This window comes from Ictalurus punctatus, unplaced genomic scaffold (assembly GCF_001660625.3).
Source record: "Ictalurus punctatus breed USDA103 unplaced genomic scaffold, Coco_2.0 Super-Scaffold_100046, whole genome shotgun sequence".
Classification (NCBI taxonomy): domain Eukaryota; kingdom Metazoa; phylum Chordata; class Actinopteri; order Siluriformes; family Ictaluridae; genus Ictalurus; species Ictalurus punctatus.
Genome location: NW_026521087.1, coordinates 4954276 through 4972637, shown reverse-complemented (window position 1 = coordinate 4972637; position 18362 = coordinate 4954276). Strand labels below are relative to the sequence as shown.

Here is an 18362-nt window from a genome sequence, read left to right as displayed (position 1 = left end):
TGGTCTATTGGAATTCACATGACGAATCTTATGAATGACAGACAACAATTATATAGTTTAACAAACTCCATGAATATGTTTTAATAACACATGCATGAATTTTAGTAAATGCAGACGAAGTTTAAAAGCTGAAAAATGACATTCAATATTGTAACACACAAAATAGCCAGATATAGTTCCTATGTATTGCTAATCAAAGAAAAAATTATTAGTCAGACATCAAACCCAATGGAATTCTCCGTATATTCAAGCTCATTAGAATTGTACTGTTTGGAGGCTGTCACGCGAGGGAGAGGGAATTACAAAATTGAATCTGAACTGGACTCAGGCCCAATTCTTGCAGGACGCACTAGAGATCCCATGTAGCTCTGCTGTGAACAGACAGTGGATATATCTGAATATATGGCATTTCATTTCATTGTTATATACTAGTACTATATGATGCAGTCTGAACCAAACAATTTCGGAATCAGTAAACTACAGACATTAGCTACACATTCCTGATCGCAAGAAGTGAACCACAATTCACTCATAATTTGAAACCTCCAAATCAATCATCAGTATTCACAAAGGTTTGGAGCATGTATGCACTTTCAGTTATATGCATAGTGGAAAGGTTTTTGCTTTCAAAGGGATATAAAAACTAATGAGTCAGTCAACAGTGTTACACAATGGCACATTTGTATGAATGAGAAAAGAAAAAGAACCACAGAAGTTGTAGATTTAAATTCTAACCTTCATCATAAACACAATGTGTTTCTTGACACTTTTCCTGCCTGGGGCATTTTTAGGTAGCTGCCGATGGCCTCTCTGCAAACGGCAACAGTATATTCACGTCCATGTGCTTGTTCGGCAATATCTGTAACATAAATATCAACAAAAAACATTCAGCCTTGGGATGCAATAACAGAGAAAATGTCCGTTTTCTGAAGGCAAGACTTTCTTCTCAAGAGTTTGCAAGGAGGCATATACCGTCATGTACGTAATTTCCAGACTATAAACCGCTACCTTTTTCACACGCTTTGAACACTGCGGCTTAAACAATGATGCGGCTAATTTATGGATTTTTATGGGCTAACGAGCTTCATGCCGCCAAATATTTAGCCTTGTCACATCGGACCAATGAAATTACCGAACAGGTCACAGTGGACCAATGAAACTGTTCGAATTAAATCAAACACACTCACACTAAATTCTTCAGATCAGTCATTTGCGCTTCATGCACACACCCTCATCATGGAAAACACACGAAGAAATGCATTTGATGCAGCTTTCAAGTTAAAGGCGATCGATCTGGCTGTTGAAAGAGGAAATAGAGCTGCTGCACGTAAGCTTGGCACGCACTGTTCAGGAAAAAAGCATTTAAGGTACGTATTTAATTAAAAGTTAAAAAATCTATTTGTGTAACATCTTTCTGTGTAAATATCTCGCGTTACAACGTGGACACCTGCGGCTTATAGACAAGTGCGGCCTATATATGTACAAAATTTTTTTCTTTTTAAAGTTAGTGGGTGCGGCTTATATTCAGGTGCGCTCAATAGTCCGAAAATTACGGTATACATTTTTTATCCTTCATACTCACAGTGTACAAGGCCATACACTTCATCCTGATCAGTCCAAAGCCAGCTTCCCTTTTGGCGCTTTCAACGAAAACATACACCACAGACTGTTCTCCCCGATTCTTTGGAGAATGGAGCGAACTGTCTCTCCGATGCTGCTCCGCCTCATCGTCTTCAAGTAAGCACGCTACAAGAAATTCAAATAAAAAAATCTCTGGAATACATGGTCCAACATAAGATACAATTCCATCATTTAGGATTGTGAGACAATTTTGATATTATGATCAAAAACTTCAGTTCATGTAAACATATAGATTTATTATTCTGAGATTTATTATTATTGAGTCAAATTCCAGGTGAACATTAAAAAGTTTGACTTACAAAACAGTTGGAGTTTTTCGCTATTCTTCAGTGTTGTTTATTGTTGTTATTGTTCAGTTGCAAACATACAGCTCTGTATCATCAGCATAACAGTGGAAGTTCATTCCATGTTTACGAATAATTTGACCTAGAGGTAGCATATACAAAGTAAAAAGCAGTGGGCCTCAAACAGAACCTTGTGGAACACCAAATTTAACCTCGGTATGCGTGGAGAAGTCTCCATTACATCTACGAACTGAACTGATAACGATCGGTCTAATAAGACCTGAGGCAGGAGAGGACTGTTCCCTTAATGCCAACATTTTCTAATCTATCAAGGAGAATAGTGTGATCTATAGTATCAAAAGCTGCACTAAGGTCAAGTAACACAAGCAACGAGACACAACCCTGATCAGAGGTCAGTAGAAGGTCATTTACTACTTTAACTAACGCTCTCTCTGTGCTATGATGAGGTCTAAATCCTGACTGATACATTTCATGAATGTTGTTCCTGTGTAAGTACGAGCATAACTTTGCTGTGTACAACCTTTTCTAAGACCTTGGAGATGAAGGGGAGATGTGATATTGGTCTATAGCTGGACAGTTGAGACGGGTCAGTCAGGTTTTTTAATCAGGGTTTTAATAACTGCTAGTTTAAGTGATTTAGGTACATAGCCAGTGCTAAGGGAAGAGTTGATTATATTTAAAAGTGGTTCAATTACTCTGGACAAATCTTTTTAAGAAACATGTAGGCACAGGATCTAGTAAGCAAGTTGATGAATTTGCTGAAGAGATTAATGAAGCTAGTTTGGTCTCTCTAAGGGGAGTAAAACATTCTAAACATTGATCCGATATTGCTATATTATCATCTACAGGGTGAGTTATAATACTGTCTGGTTTAATTTAATAGCCTGAATTTCACATCTAATATTTTCAACTTTACCAATGAAAAATTTGATGAAATCTTCACTGCTATGTAATGATTGAGTGTTTCTCTCTGTAGTGATTTTATTCCTAGTAAATTTTACTACTGTGTTGAATAGAAATCTAGAATTGTTTTTTATCTCCTATTAAGGTGGAGAAATAGATTTTTCTAGCCTCGCTAAGAGATTTTCTATATTTCAGTAGGCTCTCCTTCCATGCTGTTTGGAATATCACCAATTTGGTTTGATGCCATTTACGTTCTAATTGTCGAGTTGTCTGTTAAGGTCGTTTGATCGTTATACCAGGTGCTAGTTTTTCTCTAATTATCATTTAGTAGCCACTCTATCTAGCGTGTAGCGGAGTGTTGACTCCAAGCTTTCAGTTGCCTGATCGAGTTCTGTGGGATCAGACGGTGATCCAAATATAATTGATGTCTCTGGAGGTTATTTATGAAGCTCGGTGCAGTAGCTGATGTGAAAGTACGTTTTACACGGTAGCGGAGGTGGAAATATTATGATCAATATGTATTATGAACGAGATAAGATAATGGTCTGAGACAACTTCAGACTGTGGAAAAATTACAATATTTTCTATATTTAATCCGTATGTTAGTATGAGGTCAAGAGTGTGACCACCATTATGAGTAGGTCCGATTACGTTCTGATTAATCCCTACTGCATCTAAGATGGACACAACCGCTATTCTCAGAGGGTCTTCCAGGTTATCAAAATGAATATTGAAATCACAGACGATTAATGCTTTATCTACAGAAACAACCAGGTTTGAGATAAAGTTTGCAAATTCACTAAGAAATTCAGTATATGGCCCTGGGGGTCGGTAAATAATAATTAGTGGAATTTACTTATTTTTAGTGGCTACATAAGTTATGCTGGTATAAAGAATTTCAAAAGAATTAAATTTATGACTAGGTTTTTGTGTGACGCCTAGATTTTGACTATGGATGAGACCAACACCTCCTCCTCTACCAGTTGAACGAGGCTGATGTACATAGCTGTATCCAGGAGGACTGGCTTCATTTAATGCTAGGTACTCGTTTGGTTTAATCCAAGTCTCCGTTAAACACATTAAATTACATCCCTGATCAGTAATGATTTCGTTAACAATAAGAGCCTTAGACGCAAGAGATCTAATGTTTAATAGCCTAGCTTCAGATTAAAGGTGCTGGATGTGCATTCAGTATGATATAATTTAGGTTAATTAGGTTACTAAAACAAACATTCTGAAATTGTCTATGTATTTGTATAGCTCAGGGAACAGACACAGTCTCCATAGTATGTACTACAGGTGTTAAACTATTAATTGAACATTGCTTATGATGAACATTATTGTAGGAAGATGTGCTTACGGTAGGCAGTCACTTGGGTTGTAGTGTCTTGGAGATGTTGTCAGACAGCAGTTCCGCTCCGAAGCTGCTGGAGTGCAGGCCATCAGGACGAAACAACCTAGGACGCTCCCAGAACAGATTCCAGTTATTAACAAACAGCAGATTCCTGTTAATTACACCAAGAAACTAACCAATCATTTAATGCTAGAAGTCTACTGAACTTTTCAGCTCCACATCTGTATGAGGGAAGAGGTCCAGAGACGATGATCTTCGCGGTGGGTGATCTGCCTCATACCGTCTCGATCAGGCTGGCCCTCTTCAGAACCTCTGTCTGCCGAAGCCTGATGTTTGCCCCCGCATGCGGCACGACTGCTCCAATGCACTCGTCCTTCTTCAGGATTCCTGGTAGCTGCTCAGCGACATCAAGGACACAAGCAAAGAAAAATTGTGTGTGCACCTTACCCTTTGTTGAAGCGACGCGGACATTTCGCACAATGTAGTTCCAACGATTGCACAGGATCAATCTTATTTTGTTAAGAGCATTAATATTTTGTAGATTCAGCAAGGGGTATGTAAACTTCCGACCGCAACTGTGTACCCACCCAGCTACCAAGCACACACACACACACACACAAATTCCACCATTTAAAAACAGCAAGGATTTTTTAAAACATTTTTTTATAAACAATTAAAAATAAACTACAGTAGGAACATTTTAACAAATACCACAAAAACACCACAGTTAAAACACTACATACCTTCCTTTTGCAAAAGACTTCTCTTGCACTCACACTCTTGATCTGATGCCAGCTGGAGCCACCTCTTCATGGTCCTCTCGACCTCCATCTCTGCAGCATTAGCCGTAAAGAGGTTTCTATGAACTTTGGAATAAAGCAATACATATCATACAGTCATTATGAATCTTAAGCATTAACTATGCTTATACCATGGTCACTGTGAATACTGGATTCTGATTGGCTGGAAGGTGTGCATTATAACCGTTTATTGCACAGGTAGTTCCCGTCAGATTGATCACCGTAATCATTTCTTGGTCAATGCGCAGCCTACATGCACACACACGCACAGACACTCGAGCATACAGAGACATTCATATGAACAGACACATCTTGCCAGCGCTTTCTGCAACTTTAACAATAAAAATAGCTTTGCTGGTGAAAAGCTACATGATATTTCTCAGCAACGAGGTGGTACCATCACTGTTTCTGAAGTAATTCAACTCTTAGTTTTTACTACACTACTGCTGCGCAACACTGACTGCTGAGAGGCACCTATGATGCACGTAATTCATACACGCTTGATCTCTCTCTCTCCTTCTCTCTCTCTCTGATAGATATCTGTCAATTCATTCAAATAAATGCAATCTCATCACACTACTTTACCTCTGTGTCTGATTTATAATGGGCAAAATTCCAGATCTAACGACCTAACTAATAGAAATTAACGATCATTTTAAACTTCTAATCAAAGTTTGCACTTCTAAACCAATGACAGCTTTAACATTATTAATTGTGGAAAGACCATGGTATAGGCGGGGTAATCCATGGCTAGGTGTGCATTAAACGATTTGAACGAGTGGATCATTTCCTCCACATCATGCACTAAATCGTTTAATGCACATCTAGCCGTGGATTACCCCTTACATATCATCTGAGAGAGACAGCTAATTCTGTATGTAAACAGATATACTTACCAATCACGACCTCTCCGAGTTGGAGAGCGGACAGTGAAGTCTTTCTATTGATTCCCCTCCAATTGAGGTTCTTTTCCAGGGAGTTAGTAATCACCAATATGCACCAGGTGCAGTTGAGCACATCCGCCCTGTCAATAAGCTCAACCAGTTTACCTGAAACTGAGGATTCTTAAAACAATAATATAATAAAAATAATATAATATATAAAATTAATAAGCATGTATTGCCTCGTCAAAAGTGTCAGTGCTTCTCACTACTTCTGCAGTTACCCTGCCTGTGTGTTTTCCATGTTTTCCTCCTCTACCAAAATATTAGGTCATAACTGTTCCCTCATATCAAAGTGGTGTTCAATGTTGTGCTTTGAGTACGAGTGTGTCACCTTGAGAAAACAGAAATGCTCTCAGTAGCTGTGTAATTGTGCAAGCAGTTGTTAACAAAAAAAGAGAAAAAATTCTCACCAGATTTTGCTTGTAATCTGGGCTCTGTTGCATCCTTCGCTCCAGACTACACAGTTGAGGAAGGTCTTGCAGGGGCAGTAAATCTTCATCAATATCCAAAGGCTGCACCTGGACCTCCTGTAGTTGAAGCAATCTCAGTGGTTTGTTGGTCCAGCACCATCTCTAATTTAGTTAACACCTCCCTCAGCATGGCTATGGTAAAGAAGTTAACAATATTTACAAACGATACACACTACAAAACTGTACAACTCCATCCTCAGTCTTATTCCTAACCTACACAATTCCAGTAAGATGGCTGAGTGGAAATCATGGTTAATTAATACCTAAAAGAAAGTCAATCAGAAAGCAGAAGAATACGCTCATATGGCATATCGTCCACTCTTTCCAGACTCTGTGAAAGAGTCTAAAATATTGACTATATTGCCAAATTCTACAATGTTTCATGAAAAATACAACTTTGAATATGCTCTCAAGCATGAGGGAATAGCAATAGCGATGTGCTGAACAAATATCTGCATGTTTTACACCTTGGTGGTCTTTACCCAGACACTTCCACGTCTGACTGGAGGTCTGGCCAGGTCCTGCCCTCTTTATCGCTGTCTTTAAAATACAGTTGCATTTAAACATTATTCAATCCCTTCAGGATCACTCAAAGAGACAAAAATTAGTATATTGCTAGACTAAGGCTAAGAATTGCACATAAGAAATACAGTGTTGAGCCGAACAACAGGTCTGTTATACTGCCAAGTGGACAATATAATCTAATAACAGGACACAGCATGCTGCAAACTGTGTGGGTTTTCTGACACAACATATAAAAAAGTTAAATAAAAAGTAGTAAAACAGGAAAGGGGAGGAATAAACTAGGAGTTTATCTTATTTGTACAGCAATTAAAAAAGCTTTATAAAAAAAAAGTGTCGAGCTGCCTCTTAAGCTAAATTAGCTAGCCGGCTAGCTAGCTGCTAGTACGCCATCTGATGTTCTCGTCACAATCACACATACCATTGAAAAGATTTTTAAAAAACATTTTCTCCATGACATTTTAAATATCAAACAACATTGTAGACTGAAATTACTCAATTAAATTACTTACCTTCTTCAGCTGAAATGATTCCTCTTGAAAACGAAGAATGACTGCAGCCTCGAGTATCCTAACTGATTTAACCGTCAAAAGTGTTTTCCAGGCGGCTGAGCTCCTTAATTTTAGCTGTGGCCCGTCTGTGACTTAACGAACTCGAAAAAGCAGATACACACCGCTACACAGAGTATGGACCTGCCGCAAGTACACCTGCTTTCAGCTGAGATTGGCCCACATAGCAAAAACCGTCTGTCAACGAGAAGTGGTGTGAACGGTCAGCAGGGCTCTGGGCAATTACCTTTTCACCGATACCGGAATTGAGCCGACAGTGGCGCATTTCTACCAGAATCGGCCCAAATGTGCTTGCTATCTGGGAACTGTTCATCACCCGATGTAACGGCCGAATGTTCCAAAAAGTCTAAGCTTTTTACCAAATAAATGTAAAGTAACAATTTCATCAATGATAACTCTTCAACGCCCAGGGAAAAAAATCAGCGATGATCGGCCTGGAGCTGGCCAGAGTCTGTGCGACATGACGCTCCCTCCCCGGGCTATGTCTGAGTGCTTTCCCCGCTGCACGGAGCGCCGTCCATATAATTTTGGACACTTAAAAATATTCGCTTAAAAATTCTCTTCGAAACTATTATGATATATTATATATATGGCAATGTAGCTCAGTTAGTTAGTGTGTGGTGGTAAGAACGCCAAGGTCGCTGGTTAGAATCTCAGGGCTGATTACATTTTTGCATCTTCTAGAACTCAATTAAAAATCTTCTATTGTAGCACTACTTGCAGTGTTCTCTGCTTGATATATTGCTTTGCTTGTATTTTCTCATTTGTAAGTCTGGTGAAGGATACGGGAATGAGCACAGACACGGCCAAAAAAAAAAAAAGGAAAATATATAATAATAATAAAAATTTAAAAATAAAAACATGGATTCCATGCTGCAGCAACTAATGGAGGCCAGCCTCCAGCAGCTGACGATAACATCTGCAGCAGCCGATAAGCGAGCAGAAACGTACAGGTTCCACGTGAACCTGTTGAAGAGGTGAAAAATGCTCCTCACACTACTGCCACCTGGGTGCTGAACAGACAGTCATTTCAGCACCACTGTTGTCGACTGCAGCAGAGCATGAGGTGGGGAAATAGAGCACAAATTGCGGCAGATAAACACTGCAACTCCTCACCCTCTCAGAGAAGACTGGAGAGGATAAAAGGGCATCACAACCTCAGCAGCTTGAGCAGCTTTTGTCTACGTGTCTATGCTGATCAATTCGGTTCTATGTCTTGCAGATGACGATGATGACAGCAATTCTCTCCCCCCACTACCTACGCTTCCTCCGCACTCTGCTACCGACCTACACCACTCTGCCTGGCCCATAGCGACCACACTCCTCTCTAACACCTCCCTCACAGACTGCTGCCCCAGGACAGAGTGTCCCATGATGACCTTCTGCACTCCATTCTACAAAATAAAAGCTCTCTTAACCAGTCTCACTCTGTCTGTGTTCCACCTGCCGCTGCTGCTACACTATAAAACATTCAACACTTTCGTTCTTGAGATGTCACACTAAACAAGAATTTCATGCAAAAGCAAGGACACACAGAAGCATGGAATGATGGCAAAACCGTAGCTAGCCAAAAAAAAACAATAAAGGGCCTTGAGTTCCTAAACATGAAACTGCTGTGACCTCTTATATTTTTGGATCAATTCCAAATACTAATTGAGTCATCTGCTGGTTACAACAACAATATAGTCTATAGAATTCCTACAAACATTCAACCACTGGTTGAGATATTGCATTAATGAGAACCTCAGATGGATGGACAGACTTAGTGGTGGAGGAATAAAAAATAAATAAAAGGTCTGCATAAATACTAAACTCGGACACACTTATCTAACGTTTATGGGGTGTAGTAATGACCAACTAGTGTTATCTACTTAGTAAATCTGAGAAAGTTATGTTTTAATAACTTTACTGTCCCATAGTTCTTCATTTTAAACACTTTTCTTGTTGATACTTACAAACGAGTAACCATTCCTTCAGACTACTCACCTTTCACGACTTCTTTTTGCCTGCCTTCTTCATTTGTAGACACGTTTAAAAAATGTGCATGTTCATGATATATCTATGCAACTCTACAAGTATCGGCACCCTATCTGCCTCTCTTTCTTTTTTAAAACTAGTTAGTAATATTCATTGCCATATCATAGGTAATTAGAAAAAATTAGTCTATGGTGTCATCTGGTGACAAATTGAGCATGCTTTAGCTACTTTCCCTAAAAGAGTTGTGAAAGCTGGTTGACATGCTGTAGCGCAGTAAGGGAGTGATGGCTGCATGGACAGGAGTTGTGAACAGTGCTCACCCTACACTCGGGACAGCTGACTGAGGGGACAGAGTTGGAGTCCTGAGGACACTCCAGAGAGCAGAGACACTCCACACAGAAGAGCACATGGGGCAGCCTCCCCACAACCTCACCCTCTGTAAACAGCAATAAAACCACCAAAAAACATCAAGTGCACTTATTTATGAAGCTAAACATCACATAGGGAAATTTCCCCCACTGCTCTTCTTAACATTTCACATGGCTAACATTTGCTGTGTGGAATTTGGTTATTTATCATTTTTAAGAAACCACGCTGCAAAAAAAAAAGAAAGAAAAGAAAATTAAGCTTTAATGCAAGACGTTAGCTAGCTAGCCAACTAAACTCAAGCTAACTCGAAGGCCATGTTTATCAATTAAGTCTCACTGTTTAACTTTAAAACGCTCACATTGAGGATGTAGTCTGCTAATTGTCAAAGGTTCACTAGCTAATTAGGTTAATTAGGTGTGTTCTGAACCCCACATTGCATTCAGCGCATTCAGCAGTGTGTAACCAAGATGCGTCCGGAAAATACTTGTATAAGTAAATACAGAGAATTTGTTTAAAACATTTTTTTTACCAGACAACGTGTACGGTAAGCCACAATTATTACATGCCACTGTAGCGTCCATTATGATGCTTTTTCACCGCGCACTTCACTTCCTTCAATGATGGAAAGCACTGGCTCTTTTAAGTGAACCGAATCCTTTGGCTTAGCTCTTCAATATGAGTCGATTCCTTCGGCTTCCGTACGGATCACTGCCATTTTTCTGAATCAGATTCAGAATCAGTTTTATTGGTCAAGTATGCTCGCACACTCAAGCAGGGATATGTATCATGCTATATAATTTAGCTAACAAACTGTCACAAAGTAGCCGTGATGTGAAAACATGTAAAACAGATGGGGGGTGGGATGTAAAATAAATGAATAGATTTAAAGTGCATTACATTTATTCACTTAGCGGATGCTCTTTATCTAAAGCGACTAACAAATGAGAAAAATACAAGCAAAGCGATATATATCTAGCAGAGAACAATACAAGTAGTACCAGTAGTAACAAGTAAGAACTGTTCAACTGAGTTAGATATTTTATTTATTTCATTCCTACAAAAACTAAATTCTAACACTGAAAATTAGTTTTTTTTAAAAAGGAGGGAGATATTTGAAAGATTAGGCTTTTAAAAACATCAGCAAATTTACATATAATTAGCTGCTTTCATTCAATTCAATTTATTTTGTAATTACTAAAAAAAGATATCACAATACCAGGTGGATGGTGGCTTAGTGGTTAGCACATTCGCCTCACTCCAGGGTCGGGGGCTCGATTCCCACTGAGGCCCTGTGTGTGCGGAGTTTTCATGTTCTCCCCGTGCTGTGGGGGTTTCCTCCGGGTACTCCGGTTTCCTCCCCCAGTCCAAAGACATGCATGGTAGGCTGATTGGCATGTCTAAAAGTGTCCGTAGTGTATGAATGGGTGTGCGAGTGTGTATGTGATTGTGCCGTAATGGATTGGCCTGTCCAGGATATACTTGTGCCCGATGCTCCCTGGGATAGGCGCCAGGTTCCCCGTGACCCTGAAGGATAAGTAGTATTGAAGATGGATGGATGGATATCACCTTACCTACAAACATCATAGAAAAGTGTATTGTGACCTAATTTATCGCAATATCTATAACCAATTTATGGTTGTTGTTGTTGTTTTGTTGTGTTTACATAGTTAATATTAACTAGCCTAGATAAACACAACAAAACAACAATAACAACAATAAATTGGAGTTTGTTCCTTGTAATATATGACTTATATGTAAAGAATGAAATTGCTAAATGCAAAAAATATGTATAATAAATAATTGTAATCGTTTATACAATAACTGATATGTATATCACAGGTCACAGTGACATTGTATTGAATGATTAAGAATACTCTTTAAGGGCCATGAATGAAGGCCTCTGGAAAGAAAACCGTTCTTGTGCCTGGTGTATTGAAGTTCAAATAAAGTGTGTCCAAGCCGTGTCCAGAAAATATTATGGTCTGGGATGTATTGCCTTCATTGCTTAACTAGTCTCATGTTCAGTGAGAACACATTAAAAAGACCAAATCAGCAGCTGATTTTATCATATGCATGTGAGGAAACCATGTCCTGCGCTGTGGTTATCTTCATTAAACATCATTGTAGCCAAGCCTTCATATTCCTACACCTGAGTTTACAAAAAAAAAAAAAAAACACATTATATCATGGTAACTATAACACCAGTCGCATACAAACTAGTAAATTATGTGCCCTTTGTGCTTGTGCTGTTGGATCTTCGATACGAAGGTAAGAAGGTACTGACTTCATATACTGGATAGATAGTGTGGAAACTGAACTGTCACACAGCTGTACAGATTCTACAGAAATACTTTTCATTAGGCCCTCACTAGTCTTAAGGAATGAATCTCACAAGTTTCTTCTAGTGCACTAAGTAGTACTCTACATACAAAGCCAAGCTTTTCTATAGACTCTAAAGAGATGTGACTTGATAATGAGACCTCTCTGTGCTGATGATTATGATAAAGTCCAAGATAATGATGTGTGCTTTGTATTTAAAAAATGACACAGGAAAATTAGTGTCCATGTCTTTTATCAATAATAATAATAATAATAATAATAATAATAATAATAATAATAATAATAATAATAATAATTGCAAGCATAGTGAAATGCAATGGTATTATTCTACCCAACCATTTGTCACTATATTTTTACTTTACTATATCCTGGCCTGAGTTTACTTTTGATTAAAGGAGTGCTATGCAGCAGTGAGAACAGTGTCGAGAAGCACCTGGAGATGGGGAAGAAGCTCCTGGCTGCCGGACAGCTGGCCGACGCACTTTCCCATTTCCACGCAGCTGTTGGTGAGTCGGTGAGCTTTTCTCAGAAAGTCACCAGCAATCATTTCTTTATTTCTGCAAAAAAAAAAATATTCTGTCTGAATCTTAACCGACCACTTTCTGACATCCGTGTGTAGACGGTGACCCGAAAAAATACTTGGCCTTCTACAGAAGAGCCCCGTCTACCTGGCCACGGACAAGTCTAAATCCGCTTTACCGGATCTAAGCAAAGTCATCGAGTGTCATGATTTCCCCTTGAAGCAGCGTGCTCTAAGCGCGAATGCGCGAGCACCTGCTTTTCCATTGTTGACAGTAGTGACATCTGGACACGTGTGTTTTGTTTATGTTTCTGTCACGTCTCCTCCCTGTTCTGTCATTGGCTGGGATTTCACGTGTGTCTGTATTTTGCCCTCAGCAAGTTTAGAGGCTTATCAGTTTAGACGCTGATCATGTCCACATATATACCGCGCGCCTCCCAGCACACAACGTGGAAGATTATCCTAGAGTTAGATTGGTTTGTTTAGTAGTCATAGTCACGGTCCATGTTTAGAGTTCGTTCACGCTGGATTATCCGCTCCCAGTTCCTCGTCATAGTTCATGTTTCTCGTTTAGTTTATCGACCCTGTTTTCCGTGACACGACCTTGATTCATGTTTAACCCTGTGTATGCCTGTTTGCCGATCGCCTGACCTTCGCCTGTTTTGGATTATGTTTTGGATTTGTCTGCCTGTCTCTCTTTTAAAATAAACAACTGTTCATACTGCAATTGCATCCGTCCTATCTCCGCTCCGTCACGATACGTGACATCGAGTTAAACCTGATTTCACATCGGTGAGTTTTACTCCATGATAAGACATGAAAAGAAGATTGACATGCATCATGTTGAAAAGAGTTGGTGGTAACAGGTGATTTGTCACAGGCAAGACTTCAGAGAGGGAGCCTACTGTAACTCTTTGACTTGTCATTAAAGGAAAATTAAGTCATTAAAGGAAAATTAAGTCATTAAAGGAAAAATCCACCATGAACAACTTGCATATTGATCTTTATAATTAACAGGTGGCATCCAGGATTCATTTTGTAGTGAAAATTTTGAGTTTACTTTTTTAGTTTAGACTTCTTTCATTGACCTGTTGGTCATTTTTCACTTTGGTTTCTTGTATTGCCCACAATCAAGTTTGACAACATGCTAATATTGGTGCCAGTAAAATTGCTATCTGTAGATTTCCCCCTGAGCTCCCTCCCCATAAAGAGTCTAGTTTCTAATCATCCCTAATCAAGCACAGCTTCATACGAGTCTTTATTAGCTGAATTAACTGCCGTAGATGGCCTAGACTAAATTAGAGCTGGGACTGATCCCCTGAATCAGAGTTCATCACATCTATGCAGCCATTAAGGACTTTGAAAGTGCTAAGGAGTACAGCGAGAATGACTGTCACCTACCCTTTGGCTTCTTAGGTTGATATTGAAGTGTGTCATGTTTTAATGTGTTCTAAACGGCTGGGCTTGTGTGACCACTAGGATAGCCCAGAAGAAGCTCATTAAAGCCTACAGGAAGTTCTCACAGCAGTGACACCCAGACAACGTCCAGGATCCTGAAGAGAAGAACAAGGCTGAGAAGAAGTTCATAGACATCCCACAGGCCAAGGAAGTGCTCACTGAGCCAGGTAAACCCTCAATCAGTTTTGTCTGCTAATATAAAAATACCAAGCTAAGCCGTTTTTTGATGTTGGTTTTTGTGTCCCATGCTTGATAGTTTTACATAGATGAGGAATACAGTATATAAGTATGTAAGTACAGCTGCAGATAAAGAAGGATGAATCAGATTGGAATTCAGATCAAATTAACAGAAATTATGGTTGTGACTTGGTGATTAGTGGGGATGTTGAACACAGTCTGTGATATGTTTTTGATTTTTTTGCTAATACAGATCTGCCAAATAACTAACAGTCAAAGAGAAATAAACATGCATTTTGTTGGAAAGGACGGATCGGAACCATGCTTGCAGCATAAACGGTTAATTGTATTGGTTGAACTGATATTTAACTGTAATCTGCAGAAATATTATGATATCATATATAGGGAAATTACCCAGCGGTGGGTGGAGACAGACACACGGGAGGCCGTCGTAACGTTAACAAGTGAGATTTATTTTTATTTTTATTTATAACGTTCTGGAGTGTGTGTGTGTGTGTGTGTGTGTGTGTGTGTGTGCTCGCGTGTGGGCGTGACAGCGTGTGGTGAGAGGTCAGTGTATTGCGGGGTTGCCAGAGTCGCTCCGGGCTTTCCGGTGAAACAGGGGCTCTTCTCAGACGTCAGGCAACGCCGCGTTGTAGCTAGGGAGCGGAGAATTCGCTCGGGTCCGGTCGTCTGAAAGAATACAAACAATACAAACAATACAAACAATACAAACAATACAAACAATACAAACAATACAAACAATACAAACAATACAAACAATACTGATAACTGGCAGTAATCCAGGCACACTTCATGTGAGAGAATTCTCTCCTTTCGAGCGGAAAGCGGCCTTTTATACTCTCCCTTCGTCTGCTGGATGGTGGAATTTTCACGTGCGGCGCGCCATTCATCACCAGAGGGTGTGTCTGCGGCTCCGCCCCACCTCCACGTGCTTTCCGACTGTCCAAAACATTGAAGCGGGGCTGTCTCTTCAGCGCCAGCGCGGCAGTCGCGATTTTAGTTCCTTGTGCGCCGGCTGTCGGTCTGTCGCGACACATACCAGTATAAGTTTACTTTATACAGTTATTACAAAATTAACATAAGTGTATGTCAGGCCTGCATGTATTGTTAGTATTTTTAGAACAATTATGAACTCTAATTGCAAGCACTTGCATAAGCATATTAACATTTTGTGCTGAATCTTGAAAATATGTAAAACATTTAGACCATGTGATACTGCATGCACCATGTGATATTGCCTCACACCTCAAGGGTTAGGGGTTCGATTCTCGCCTCTGCCCTGTGTGCACAGAGTTTGCATGTTCTCCTCGTGCTTTGGGGGTTTCCTCTGGATACTCCGGGTCCCCCAGTCCAGAGAAATGTGTTGTAACCTGATTGGCATCTCTAAATTGTCCGTAGTGTGTGAAGGGTGTGTGTGTGTGCAATTGCGCACTGCGTTGGTTTGGCATCCCAGCCCAGACTCTAGGCTCCCCGCGACCCTGTGTAGGATAAGGGGTACAGACAATGGACGGCTGGCTGATTCTGACCTTAATAAAATATATTGACTGTTGATTAACACTTCTTGTTTGTATGTCTGTAAAATGAATTTTCCTTTCATTTTAGTAATTAAAAAGTATAGCCTACAATACTGAAAAGAAAATTTAATGGTGGGTCACTGCAAATCCTATTCTTTTATTATTATACTGACATTGCAGAATTTCCAGAGGTCCAGACAGACTTTAATTTTTTTGGGCAGCATGTAGACTAAATGTCAAGGTGCATCGATCAACAGTATATTAGATTGGATGTAATGGTATTGTTTTTCCCCAGATGGAACGGTTAAAAAAATTAATCAATCACTGGTTCGGTGTGACGGTTATAAATAATTAACCTCTTGTAGAAGTGAATGTGTTCGTTCATGTACCACATTCTTTGAGAATTGGCTAATTTTATTCCTGTTTGGCTTGAGCACTTTGAAATAGCAGAAAAGCAGTTTTCAGGTGTCTCCTATATCAATGTAAAAGGGGGAAAACTGTAGCTGCTTGCACCTCTGGTAATATAAAACACGAGTCTCGAAAGATGCTGGTATATCTGACACCTTTTCTCTGTTCTTGTGCAGAAACGAGGAGTTCATTTGACAAGGGTGAAGACCCAATGGACCCTGAGAGCAAGCACGGAGAAGGCCATCACCATTTCCACGGGGCCTGGGAGAGTTTCCAGGGCTTTAACCCTTTTGGCTCTGGACTGTTCAACTTTAAATTCAACTTTAACTGAGATCATCCAGGAGGACATCAGTCTGATCTGAATATATACCATCAGGCATCCAGCGAGAAGTGTAACCTGTTGAACCTGTTTGACACTAACTGCCATAGATGTGGCTACAGAAGCCACCTGTGGCATGAAGATGCATCATATGCTGTTGAATATTCTCAGACTTGCCAAGCTGAGCTAAGTGGTATTACATAAAGTAATTATTTCAGGGACCATCAGAGTGTGGGGGTTCATTCCCAAGCAACCAACTATCCTAAAACTATTGTGTGTGTGTGTGGTGTGTGTGTGTGTGTGTGTGTGTGTATAGGAGACTGCACTATTTTTCTATCAGTTAAATAATGCTGCATTGTAAATACACAATTAAAGATATTACGTATTTAATTAAAAAGAAAGTGACATTATTCTCCGATTTCGCTGTTGTAATGCAAATCACTATTGGAGGATTCCTTTAGTTGAACTTTTCATTTTGTATAGCACTTACAGACATCGTCACAAAGCATCTGGACTGACAGATGTAGATTTAGATCCTATCGAGCAAGCTGGAGGTGAAAAACTCCCCGAGACATCATGAAGAAGAAACCTAAGAGAGGAAGCAAACTCAAAAGGGTCCTGTTGACACTGGATAGTGGGATTACAAATCATTACCAGTATGCAGATGTAATAGAGGAAAAGGCAAACAAATGTGTTCGTGTCAACATCCTAGGATGAGTACAGCAGCAGTTTTTAGCAAGCACAAATCTGCACTATCAAGTGTTTTTCTGGTTTCTAGCTTATTGTGAAATCAGACTACTGATTATACCTTGCTCTTGAAGCTAGCCCTTTGTGCACAAAAATGTAAATAATAAAGAGTAGGTGGAACAGGTAGAATCACTATCATCAGGGAGAGCAGATTAATATCTGTACACGTTGATGCAATAACATAACTCCAGACATAGCAGACGACCACTGATGAATGATAAACATTTTATTCCTGAGAAAATTCACATCCTTCCACTTCCAAGCTTAAAAAGAAGAAGAAAAAAACCCAGATCAGCATGGAGTGTCACAAACACAGCATGGCTTTTTCACTTTAAAGGGCTTGAAATCAAATGGAAACACAGGAATAATTCATGATGTGGATAAATAAATTGTAAAGCTTGTGCATGTGTTGGGGTTACTTTTACACATATTCCCCCACTCTGACATCCTCTCTGATTTGTTCAATCATATTGTAATGATTTTCCATTTCCTCTTCACTGTAATGGAGGAATAACAAGTTACACATGATACAAAAATCATGTACAACTTGATTAATATTTCACTTAAACCTCCCCTTTTGTGTAAACATCTAACAGTGATGCAACAGACGAACTCCTCGTGAGCTTATAGTGTTGAATGATTCAAGAATTTATCGTAAGAAATTACTGAGGAATGTGCAGATGCATTTTCCCTAGATACTCAACAGTGCAATTTTCCAAAACTGACCATAAGATGACAACAAAACACAATCCTTAACCTTTTCTTCCTAAGAGACTTGGCATTATTTTATGTGCAGCAGAGCTGACATATAACACAAAGAAAAAAGGTTAAATATACACAGTTTGAATCTTTTGAATATTACTGGTTCATTACAGACAAGGTGTTCTGGCTTCTTTACCTTCAGTTCTGTTACAAAAGGATTAGTCTTACATGTTCTGATAGAAAATGTGACCTATTGTACCTTTAAAATATAGACTTCAGCCATCAAGATTCATAAATAG

At 39.5% G+C, this 18362-nt stretch overlaps 3 long non-coding RNA genes and 1 pseudogene across 11 annotated transcripts; 1 reads left to right on the top strand and 3 right to left on the bottom strand.

Annotated features, from left to right (window-relative positions):
* Window positions 1-1606, bottom strand: part of LOC128629978 (piwi-like protein 1) — a 4828-nt pseudogene extending 3222 nt beyond the window's left edge.
* A 30-nt stretch (window positions 1607-1636) lies between these two features.
* Window positions 1637-10650, bottom strand: LOC128630176 (uncharacterized). Of its 7 annotated transcripts, XR_008394541.1 has the most exons (10): window positions 10384-10650; window positions 9495-9921; window positions 7452-7685; window positions 6883-6957; window positions 6358-6549; window positions 5900-6027; window positions 4947-5069; window positions 4210-4597; window positions 1941-2067; window positions 1637-1746 (listed from the first exon to the last, which is right to left on the bottom strand). It is a non-coding gene; the product is annotated as an uncharacterized LOC128630176 (long non-coding RNA). The 7 variants fall into 7 exon arrangements; XR_008394542.1 differs by lacking the exon at window positions 6883-6957 and having other exon boundaries at window positions 10417-10649; XR_008394538.1 differs by lacking the exon at window positions 6883-6957 and having other exon boundaries at window positions 10384-10648.
* LOC128630180 (uncharacterized) lies at window positions 10320-17121 on the top strand. 2 transcript variants are annotated; one of them, XR_008394550.1, is made up of 4 exons: window positions 10320-10398; window positions 12590-12700; window positions 14194-14339; window positions 16472-17121. It is a non-coding gene; the product is annotated as an uncharacterized LOC128630180 (long non-coding RNA). The 2 variants fall into 2 exon arrangements; XR_008394549.1 differs by lacking the exons at window positions 10320-10398; window positions 12590-12700 and adding an exon at window positions 13110-13506 and having other exon boundaries at window positions 16472-17115.
* LOC128630199 (uncharacterized) lies at window positions 10968-13018 on the bottom strand. Of its 2 annotated transcripts, none has more exons than XR_008394580.1 (3): window positions 12863-13018; window positions 12628-12751; window positions 10968-11425 (listed from the first exon to the last, which is right to left on the bottom strand). It is a non-coding gene; the product is annotated as an uncharacterized LOC128630199 (long non-coding RNA). The 2 variants fall into 2 exon arrangements; XR_008394581.1 differs by lacking the exon at window positions 10968-11425 and adding an exon at window positions 11798-12003.
* Window positions 17122-18362: the final 1241 nt, after the last annotated feature.